An 11,744-nucleotide genomic window follows, 5' to 3' on the forward strand; every position below is an offset into this window, starting at 1 on the left:
CAAATCCAATATGGATGGTGTTAAGAGATAGATGGGTGGTGTTGAATGGAGTTGAAAGATGGGACTAATAACAACAACTAACAACAACTAATAACAACAAGATAACTAATGTAAAGCATACTGTGTCCATAATAAGTATATAGGTTATTGTCGTAGAAATATTTGACTCAAAAAGTAGTCAACTTAAACTATTTCTCAAGAGACTGGAACTTGTGAATTTAGACTTATTATTTGCATAACAAAGCCGAGCTTGCTCCATGGAGCAACAACTGCTTGTCCTGAACCGGAGTGCTCCTTTTTATACAGACACATTGATACAACTGATGGTTACTCCTCCCTATGTGAATCAATAGCATCTTTCAGTATCACATGTTGGCTGCTCACGAGGGCTACTTGCGCTTCTCTAAGTGGGGCCACTGTATCTTATTAGTGGCATGACTCAAAAAATAATGTGCATACGTACGTTAAAGAACAATCACACTCTGTATTGACTATATTCACTATCTAGGCATGCATCTGGAGTACAAAGTATCATTCATGTTCATTCTGTTTCACCATTATCATTTCATAACACATTATAAAACATATCCATTCATACTTAAACATGATTTATACATGTCATCCATAACCCATTCTCAACCACATACATTTAAACATTTATCATTTATCATCCTCCCCGGCCCCTGAGATTATGTGCATGTGGCCATGTGTCAGGTCATAAGCACAAAGAAATGATAACACTAGTTCCATTGTTACTCCAATCTCCACACATGTCATTGACATACCCAGCCCAGCTGCAGGGAGCTTATGAAAAACACATAAATGTCTCTGCTCTGTATTAACCCTTCAACTGGTTCTCAATCCATAAACATTTTAAGGCATATAGGTGTTTAATTCTACAGCATATGTACTTGAAAATCATCCATATTATAGGTTGAGAGCTTTTGTGAAATAGCACAGTTAGAAAGATATGGCATATAGAAGCAAACCGTATGGACATCATGAAAATGATCGGAGAGGTTGAGGGTAGTGGAAGTTCAAGGGTAAAAACAAACAAAATAGAATTATTGTAAAATTGACTGTGTCCATAAAATGTATATAGTATGTATAAGTTGGAAGTAGAGGCCTAAGCATTGTTGTTCACTAGTTTATTCCAATTAGGGAAGGGGTGGTGTAGTTGGAAAGTAATGAAGGAAATATATATATTTTTTAAAGGATATGTATATATGTATGTATGTATGTATGTATGTATGTATGTATGTATGTATGTATGTATGTATGTATGTATATATACATACATACAGTGAGGGAAAAAAGTATTTGATCCCCTGCTGATTTTGTACTTTTGCCCACTGACAAAGAAATGATCAGTCTATCATTTTAATGGTAGGTTTATTTGAACAGTGAGAGACAGAATAACAACACAAAAATCCAGAAAAACGCATGTCAAAAATGTTATAAATTTATTTGCTTTTTAATGAGTGAAATAAGTATTTGACCCCTCTGCAAAACATGACTTAGTACTTGGTGGCAAAACCCTTGTTGGCAATCACAGTGGTCAGACGTTTCTTGTAGTTGGCCACCAGGTTTGCACACATCTCAGGAGGGATTTTGTCCCACTCCTCTTTACAGATCTTCTCCAAGTCATTAAGGTTTCGAGCCTGATGTTTGGCAACTCGAACCTTCAGCTCCCTCCACAGATTTTCTATGGGATTAAGGTCTGGAGACTGGCTAGGCCACTCCAGGACCTTAATGTGCTTCTTCTTGAGCAACTCCTTTGTTGCCTTGGCCGTGTGTTTTGGGTAATTGTCATGCTGGAATACCCATCCACGACCCGTTTTCAATGCCCTGGCTGAGGGAAGGAGGTTCTCACCCAAGATTTAACGGTACATGGCGCCGTCCATCGTCCCTTTGATGCGGTGAAGTTGTCCTGTCCCCTTAGCAGAAAAACACCCCCAAAGCATAATGTTTCCACTTCCTTGTTTGACGGTGGGGATGGTGTTCTTGAGGTCATAGGCAGCATTCCTCCTCCTCCAAACACGGTAAGTTGAGTTGATGCCAAAGAGCTTGATTTTGGTCTCATCTGACCACAACACTTTCACCCAGTTCTCCTCTGAATCATTCAGATGTTCATTGGCAAACTTCAGACGGCCCTGTATATGTGCTTTCTTGAGCAGGGGGACCTTGCGGGCACTGCAGGATTTCAGTCCTTCACGGCGTAGTTTGTTACCAATTGTTTTCTTGGTGACTATGGTCCCAGCTGCCTTGAGATCATTGACAAGATCCTCCCGTGTAGTTCTGGGCTGATTCCTCACCGTTCTCATGATCATTGCAACTCCATGAGTTGAGATCTTGCATGGAGCCCCAGGCGAGGGAGATTGACAGTTATTTTGTGTTTCTTCCATTTGCGAATAATCGCACCAACTGTTGTCACCTTCTCACCAAGCTGCTTGGCGATGGTCTTGTAGCCCATTCCAGCCTTGTGTAGGTCTACAATCTTGTCCCTCACATCCTCGGAGAGCTCTTTGGTCTTGGCCATGGTGGAGAGTTTGGAATCTTTTTTATTTATTTTTTTATTTTACCTTTATTTAACCAGGTAAGCCAGTTGAGAACAGGTTCTCATTTACAACTGCGACCTGGCCAAGATAAAGCAAAGTAGTGCAATAAAAACAACACAGAGTTACATATGGGGTAAAAAACATAGTCAGAAATACAACAGAAAATATATATACAGTGTGTGCAAATGTAGCAAGTTATGGAGGTAAGGCAATAAATAGGCTATAGTGCAGAATAATTACAATAGTATTAACACTGGAATGCTAGATGTGCAAGAGATTATGTGCAAATAGAGATACTGGGGTGCAAAAGAGCAAAATAATTAACAATATAGGGATGAGGTAGTTGGGTGGGCTAATTTCAGATGGGCTGTGTACAGGTGCAGTGATCGGTAAGGTGCTCTGACAACTGATGCTTAAAGTTATTGAGGGAGATAAGAGTCTCCAGCTTCAGAGATTTTTGCAATTCGTTCCAGTCGTTGGCAGCAGAGAACTGGAAGGAATGGCCGCCAAAGGAGGTGTTGGCTTTGGGAATGACCAGTGAGATATACCTGCTGGAGCGCAGACTACGGGTGGGTGCTGCTATGGTGACCAATGAGCTAAGATAAGGCGGGGATTTGCCTAGCAGTGATTTATAGATGGCCTGGAGCCAGTGGGTTTGACGACGAACATGTAGTGAGGACCAGCCAACAAGAGCGTACAGGTCACAGTGGTGGGTAGTGTATGGGGCTTTGGAGACAAAACGGATGGCACTGTGATAGACTACATCCAATTTGCTGAGTAGAGTGTTGGAGGCTATTTTGTAAATGACATCGCCGAAGTCAAGGATCGGTAGGATAGTCAGTTTTACGAGGGCATGTTTGGCAGCATGAGTGAAGGAGGCTTTGTTGCGAAATAGGAAGCCGATTCTAGATTTAACTTTGGATTGGAGATTCTTTATGTGAGTCTGGAAGTTGAGTTTACAGTCTAACCAGACACCTAGGTATTTGTAGTTGTCCACATACTCTAGGTCAGACCTGTCGAGAGTGGTGATTCTAGTCGGGTGGGCGGGTGCCAGCAGCGTTCGATTGAAAAGCATGCATTTAGTTTTACTAGTGTTTAAGAGCAGTTGGAGGCTACTGAAGGATTGTTGTATGGCATTGAAGCTCATTTGGAGGTTTGTTAACACAGTGTCCAATGAAGGGCCAGATGTATACAAAATGGTGTCGTCTGCGTAGAGGTGGATCTGAGAGTCACCAGCAGCAAGAGCGACATCATTGATATACACGGAGAAAAGTGTCGGCCCAAGAATTGAACCCTGTGGCACCCCCATAGAGACTGCCATAGGTCCAGACAACAGGCCCTCCGATTTGACACACTGAACTCTATCTGAGAAGTAGTTGGTGAACCAGGCGAGGCAGTCATTTGAGAAACCAAGGCTATTTAGTCTGCCAATAAGAATGCGGTGGTTGACAGAGTCGAAAGCCTTGGCCAGGTCGATGAAGACGGCTGCACAGTACTGTCTATTATCAATCGCGGTTATAATATCGTTTAGGACCTTGAGCGTGGCTGAAGTGCACCCGTGACCAGCTCGGAAACCGGATTGCATAGCGGAGAAGGTACGGTGGTATTCGAAATGGTCGATGATCTGTTTGTTAACTTGGCTTTCGAATACTTTCGAAAGGCAGGGCAGGATGGATATAGGTCTGTAGCAATTTGGATCTAGAGTGTCATCCCCCTTTGAAGAGGGGGGATGACCGCGGCAGCTTTCCAATCTCTGGGGATCTCAGACGTTATGAAAGAGAGGTTGAACAGACTAGTAATAGGGGTTGCGACAATTTCGGCGGCTAGTTTTAGAAAGAAAGGGTCCAGATTGTCTAGCCCAGCTGATTTGTAGGGGTCCAGATTTTGCAGCGCTTTCAAAACATCAGCTGTCTGAATTTGTGTGAAGGAGAAGCGGGGGGCATGGGCAAGTTGCAGCAGAGGGTGCAGAGTTGGTGGCCGGGTTAGTGGTAGCCAGATGGAAAGCATGGCCAGCTGTAGCAAAATGCTTGTTGAAATTCTCGATTATTGTAGATTTATCGGTGGTGATAGTGTTTCCTAGCCTCAGTGCAGTGGGCAGCTGGGAGGAAGTGCTCTTATTCTCCATGGACTTTACAGTGTCCCAAAACTTTTTGGAGTTAGTGCTACAGGATGCAAATTTCTGTTTGAAAAAAGTTAGCCTTTGCTTTCCTGACTGCTTGTGTATATTGGTTCCTAACTTCCCTGAAAAGTTGCATATCGCGGGGGCTATTTGATGCTAATGCTGTACGCCACAGGATGTTTTTGTGCTGGTCAAGGGCAGTCAAGTCTGAGGAGAACCAGGGGCTATATCGGTTCTTAGTTCTGTATTTTTGAATGGGGCATGTTTATTTAAGATTGAGAGGAAATTACTTTTAAGGAACAACCAGGCATCCTCTACTGACGGAATGAGATCTATATCCATCCAGGATACCTGGGCCAGGTCAATTAGGAAGGCCTCCTCGCTAAAGTGTTTTAGGGAGCGTTTGACAGTGATGAGGGGTGGTCGTTTGACCGCGGACCCGTTACGGACGCAGGCAATAAGGCAGTGATCGCTGAGATCCTGGTTGAAGACAGCTGAGGTGTATTTAGAGGGTATGTTAGTCAGGATGATATCTATGAGGGTACCCATGTTTACGGATTTAGGGTTGTACCTGGTAGGTTCGTTGATAATTTGCGTGAGGTTGAGGGCATCTAGCTTGGATTGTAGGATGGCTGGGGTATTAAGCATATCCCAATTTAGGTCACCAAGCAGTACAAACTCTGAGGATAAATGGGGGGCAATCAATTCACATATGGTGTCCAGGGCACAGCTGGGGGCTGAGGGGGGTCTGTAGCAAGCGGCAACAGTGAGAGACTTATTTCTGGAAAGGTGGATTTTTAGAAGTAGAAGCTCAAACTGTTTGGGCACAGACCTGGATAGTATGATAGAGCTCTGCAGGCTATCTCTACAGTAGATTGCAACTCCACCCCCTTTGGCAGTTCTATCTAGACGGAAAATGTTATAGTTGGGGATGGAAATTTCAGAATTTTTGGTGGCCTTCCTGAGCCATTCCTGAGCAATCTGATTGATTGATTGCTTCTGTGGACAGGTGTCTTTTAATCAGGTAACAAGCTGAGATTAGGAGCACTCCCTTTAAGAGTGTGCTCCTAATCTCAGCTCGTTACCTGTATAAAAGACACCTGGGAACCAGAAATCTTTCTGATTGAGAGGAGGTCAAATACTTATTTCCCTCATTAAAATGCAAATCAATTCATAACATTTTTGACATGCGTTTTCGTGGATTTTTGTTGTTGTTATTCTGTCTCTCACTGTTCAAATAAACCTACCATAAAAATTATAGACTGATCATTTCTTTGTCAGTGGGCAAAAATCAGCAGGGGATCAAATACTTTTTTCCCTCACTGTGTATATATATATATATATATTTGCGAGATAAAAAAACATATGGGGGATTGGAAGTGATGCAGACAATTACATTGATGGAAGTTACAATCTATCTGTAATATTAAAGCTGATCTACCCCCTAAAAAAAAAAAACTATTGTTGCAAGGACAGACGATTTTTACGCACCACGCATTTCAGCACTCGGTGGTCCCATTCTGTGAGCTTGTGTGGCCTACCACTTTGCGGCTGAGCCGTTGTTGCTCCTAGACGTATCCACTTCACAATAACAGCACTTACAGTTGACCGGGGCAGCTCTAGCAGGACAGAAAATTGATTAACTGACTTGTTGGAAAGGTTGCATCCTATGACGATGCCACGTTGAAAATCAATGAGCTCTTCAGTAAGGACATTCTAATGCCAATGTTTGTCTATAGAGATTGCATGGTTGTGTGCTCAATTTTATACACCTGTCAGCAATGGGTGTGGCTGAAATAGCCAAATGCACTCATTTGAAGGGGTGTCCACATACCGATATTGGTACCACAATGGAATTTCCTATCCGAAGACCGCTTAAGGTATCAAAGCTCTGTTTATTTCCTGTTTATCAGAATGTCTGCCATTTGCTGCCAGCTTGGGAAGAAAAAGTTCAAACTTGGGTCATACACCTGGAAATCATCCATTATTCACATCTACACTTCAATTTCACCCTGTTTGTGACTCACCTTGGCAGCAGTTCGTCCTTCATGCCTGAAACCAAAATAATTCCACTATTCAGTAGAACTCACCTGTAGTTTGTCAGAATGAATGAAGGATTTGTTCATCTCATCAGGCCATGACAAATAACATCTACTATAGATAGGAACTTACCTGCCACTGGGCACAGACGTCATTTCAACGTCTAGTTTTGATTTACATTTGGTTGAGTTGTCAACTAATGTGAATTAAACTTGAAATCAACAAAACATTTCACCATGTCATTGGATTTAGGTTAAAAGTTGGGTGAAAAAAATGAAATGAACGAGGAAACAACGTTGATTCAACCGGTTTTTGCCCAGTGGGCAGCCACATACTTCACAATGTATTGTCCGTGCCTTTACAAACACCTCTGAGACAGTGAGGACTAGTTAGATAGCAGGTGCCTGGGAGACTGCTGTTGAATAGGGGAATTTGCTGTCAGCCATGACGGTGTGACTAACCAGCCAGTGTTTACAGCCACCCAGTGGTAATCAGCCTATCCCTTATTCCACCCAGCAGCTTGTTGTCTCTGACCAGAGGCTAAGTCATATTTAATCACTTGTCGCTCCTGTTTATTGCTTTGGAGAGCTGATCGCAAATGTAATCACAACCATAGACTTAATGGGTATCTTTATAGCTAATCTTAATAAGGCCCAGGGAAATCAATGGCATTTGGTACAGGCAGCTAGCTGGGCTAATGAAGCACTCTGCTAATGAAGGACAGGGGCACCCACTTGACCGACCCCCTAGCACAGAAAGATTGTCACCGTCACTTTGCCTCAGGAACCATTTCTGCTAATGCCAACATTAGGAGGGCAATATGCAAACCATCTTCAACAAAAATTCACCAATACTGGATTTTTAGGTAGGAGGGACACTAGCTCAGTTTTTACCCGATGCACGTTGAGAACCCTACAAGCAGCAGTGAAAGGTTCAGGGCCTGATGACCTGGTTAGCAGAACTCTTTCTTATTCAACATTAAGATAATGAGACATAAACACAACATTTTTAGTTGTTGGGTACTTCTGCCATCTAGTGGCCATCAGTCATAATGTAATACTTACATTTATAAACCTGCTAACTGAAAGCCTCACTACATTTGCAGCCCCAACAATGTGAGAGAATGAGAAATGTACTGGTAAATGTAAATCTACTTACATATTGCTGTCCTTTTCACCAATATTCACATTTATTGTGCATCCCTCATTCCAACCAGTTTGCTGTAATACTCCCTCATGAGTCTCATCCCAGCTCTTGGTGAAATCCACAACAGATCTGTAAAACTCCTCCAGAGACAGGGTAGAGGCAACAACATCAAATTCACTCTCATCGTCACCAATAGTGAAGATTACAGGCTCAAACTTTTCAATGGTGTGGTAACCATAAGCTCCAAGGCGCTCCAAGGTAGTTAGTGGACAGGATAACCTTGGGAGGGGCCCTTACCTGGTACTGACAGTAGGGCCAGCTGAGCCTGTGACTGGCGTAGGGCAGGGATGTCGCTCCCTGAAGTAGTTTGTTCGTAACACTCACAAACTACCTGCTACCCAAAGAAAAAGCAACAAAGAAAGTCTTAGCAACAATGGTTTATATGCAATTATATTAATAACAACAATAAAAACTTAAGGTTACTTGCGTAACCCAGGTTCTCTGATATTATGAGTGAGATATCTCACGTGGGATTCACCCCAATCTCAGAAGCTCGAAGAACCAATTACATGTCTGTCGGAGACAAACAGATTGAGTGGCGAATGAGGTGAGCCCCTCCTGTCATTATAAGGACCAAATGCCCGCCTCTGATCTGTCTCGATCATGCTGAACTTCCTCACACTCTTGCGAGTAGGGGTATGCAGTGAGATATCTCACTCATATCATAGAACCTAGGTTACATAAGTAACCTTGAGTTCTCTTTCAATTATTTGTTTTCGATATCTCACATGTGGGATATAGCCAACTCCCTTACCGCAAACATGCTCTCCGAAGCCAGGTAGTCTCAACATATCAACCCTCAGAGGCCTGACACTGAGGACAGTATGCGCCAAAGAAGGTTTAGTGATGTCAAGCCAGTAGAACCTCATAAAAGTATGAGGGGATGCCACAAGAGGTTGGTGGCACCTTGGTGGCACCTTGGGGAGGACGGGCTCACAGTAATGGCTGGAATGGAATAAATGGAATGGTAATCGAACTCATCAAACACATGGTGTTCCATTCACTCCATTCCATCCACTTATGAGCCGTCCTCCCTTCAGCAGCCTCCTGTGGGGAATGCCCAACAAGCCGCGTCGCAAATATCCAGTAAGGAGATGCCCATGAACAGTGCCCAAGAGGTACTATAACCATACCTCTTGTGGAGTGAGCCATCAGGCCCTCCAGAGGCTGTAACCCCTTGCTATTATAGGCCAATATAATAACTTCCACAATCCAATGTGATAACTGTTGACGAGAGAGGGACCTCCCCTAGCAGGGAGGTGCCCAGGACACAAAGAGTTGTCACTCTTGCGCAAAGCTCTCGCTCAATCCAAGTATATGCGCAATGCATGTACTGGACACAAACGGTGGAGACGCTCTTCTTCCATAGAGGGAAGGGCGGCGGGTGGAAAGCCACAAGCTCCAAGGCAAAACAAATGTAATTGCCGCTGACCTTAAGCATAAAGGCAGGGTTGGGCAACAAGGAAACCTTGGAAAAACCCAGGGCAAACTGTAGGCACGAATGGTGAACTGACTGTGCATGCAGCTCACTCACTGGCTTTGCGGACCTAAGGGCGACCAGTAAAGTGGTCTTAAATGAGAGATATTTCATCACACTTTCCAGCAGCTCAAAAGGGTGGCTATTTGAAGAATCTCAAATATAAAATATTTGTTGATTTATTTAACACTTTTTTGGTTACTACATGATTCCATATGTGTTATTTCATAGTTTTGATGTCTTCACTATTATTCTACAATGTAGAAAATAGTAAAAATAAAGAAAAACACCTTGAATGAGTAGGTGTTCTAAAACTTTTGACCAGTAGAGTATATACAGTTGAAGTCGGAAGTTTACATACACCTTAGCCAAATACATTTAAACTCAGTTTTTCACAATTCCTGACATTTAATCCTAGTAAAAATTCCCTGTCTTATGTCAGTTAGGATCACCACTTTATTTTAAGAATGTGAAATGTCAGAACAATAGTAGAGAGAATGATTTATTTAAGCTTTTATTTCTTTCATCACATTCCCAGTGGGTCAGAAGTTTACATACACTCAATTAGTATTTGGTAGCATTGCCTTTAAATTGTTTAACTTGGGTCAAATGTTTCGGGTAGCCTTCCACAAGCTTCCCACAATAAGTTGGGTGAATTTTGGCCCATTCCTCCTGACAGAGCTGGTGTAACTGAGTCAGATTTGTAGGCCTCCTTGCTCGCACACGCTTTTTCAGTTCTGCCCACAAATGTTCTATAGGTTTGAGGTCAGGGCTTTGTGATGGCCACTCCAATACCTTGACTTTGTTGTCCTTAAGCAATTTTGCCACAACTTTGGAAGTATGCTTGGGGTCATTGTCCATTTGGAAGACCCATTTGCGACCAAGCTTTAACTTCCTGACTGATGTCTTGAGATGTTGCTTCAATACATCTACATAATTTTCCTTCCTCATGATGCCATCTATTTTGTGAAGTGCACCAGTCTCTCCTGCAGCAAAGCACCCCCACAGCATGATGCTGCCACCCCTGTGCTTCGCGGTTGGAATGGTGTTCTTCGGTTTGCAAGCAACCCCCTTTTTCCTCCAAACATAACAATGGTCATTATAGCCGAACAGTTCTATTTTTGTTTCATCAGACCAGAGGACATTTCTCCAAAAAGTACGATCTTTGTCACCATGTGCAGTTGCAAACCGTAGTCTGGCTTTTTTTATGGCGGTTTGAGAGCAGTGGCTTCTTCCTTGCTGAGCGGCCTTTCAGGTTATGTCGATATAGGACTCGTTTTACTGTGGATATAGATACTTTTGTACGTGTTTCCTCAAGCATCTTCACAAGGTCCTTTGCTGTTGTTCTGGGATTGATTTGCAATTGATTAGGATGTTTAAGAACCTGCTTGGCGATAACATCCACCTCCTCATTCTCCTCTACTCCCACATGAGCTGGTAGCCAGCGGAACATCACAAATACCCCCATCGGTTTCACCCTATACAAGCACTGCAAAATCTCATACAATACATCCTGTCTGCTACGAGACACAAATGAATTTAAGCTCATCAGTGCTGCACAGGAGTCAGAGCAGATGACTACCCTGTCTGGCCACACCTCCTCCACCCACTCTGCAGCCAATAGTATGCCCAACAACTCCATTGTGTAAACAGATAAATGATCTGTTGCTCTTTTTGTCACTGCCACCTTAAACTCAGGAACACTAAAAGCTGCTCCTGTCTTCCCTGGTTTTGGGTCCTTAGATCCATCTGTGAATATATTCAAAAAAACATAATATTGTGTTCTCAAATATTCACTTACAACTGAATCTACTCCTTCCTCAACAGCTCTTACCCTCTCAAGCAACCCTAGATCTATCACTGGCTGAGGGAGCAACCAAGATGGTATAGCAGGAAGAACCAGAGGGACTAAACTCCCTCCCAAACAACCCCATCTCTCTCACCATACCATTGCCTATCCACCCAAAATGTGTATTCAGATTTTGTTTATGTTCCCAGAACTCTAGGAGTACTTTTTTTGTAGGACGTGTAACCTTATGTCTATGTAGATTTACCCAGTATGTCATGGTTAGCTGTTGTCTTCTTAACTTTACCGGCATCTCTCCAAACTCTACCTACATCGCTGCCACCGGGGAGGTCCTGAGTGCTCCAAAACATATTTTTAGGGCTTGGGCCTGGATTACATCTAGCTTTTTAAAAGATGTCTGAGCTGCTCATCCATATGCTATATTTCCAAAAACCAGTGATGACCTTACCAGCACTATATATAGCATTTTCAACGCAATTCCATCTGCACATTAAGGTCCTGGAGTGGCCTAGCCAGTCTCCAGACCTTAATCCCATA

The sequence above is a fragment of the Coregonus clupeaformis genome, unplaced genomic scaffold (assembly GCF_020615455.1).
Source record: "Coregonus clupeaformis isolate EN_2021a unplaced genomic scaffold, ASM2061545v1 scaf1311, whole genome shotgun sequence".
Classification (NCBI taxonomy): domain Eukaryota; kingdom Metazoa; phylum Chordata; class Actinopteri; order Salmoniformes; family Salmonidae; genus Coregonus; species Coregonus clupeaformis.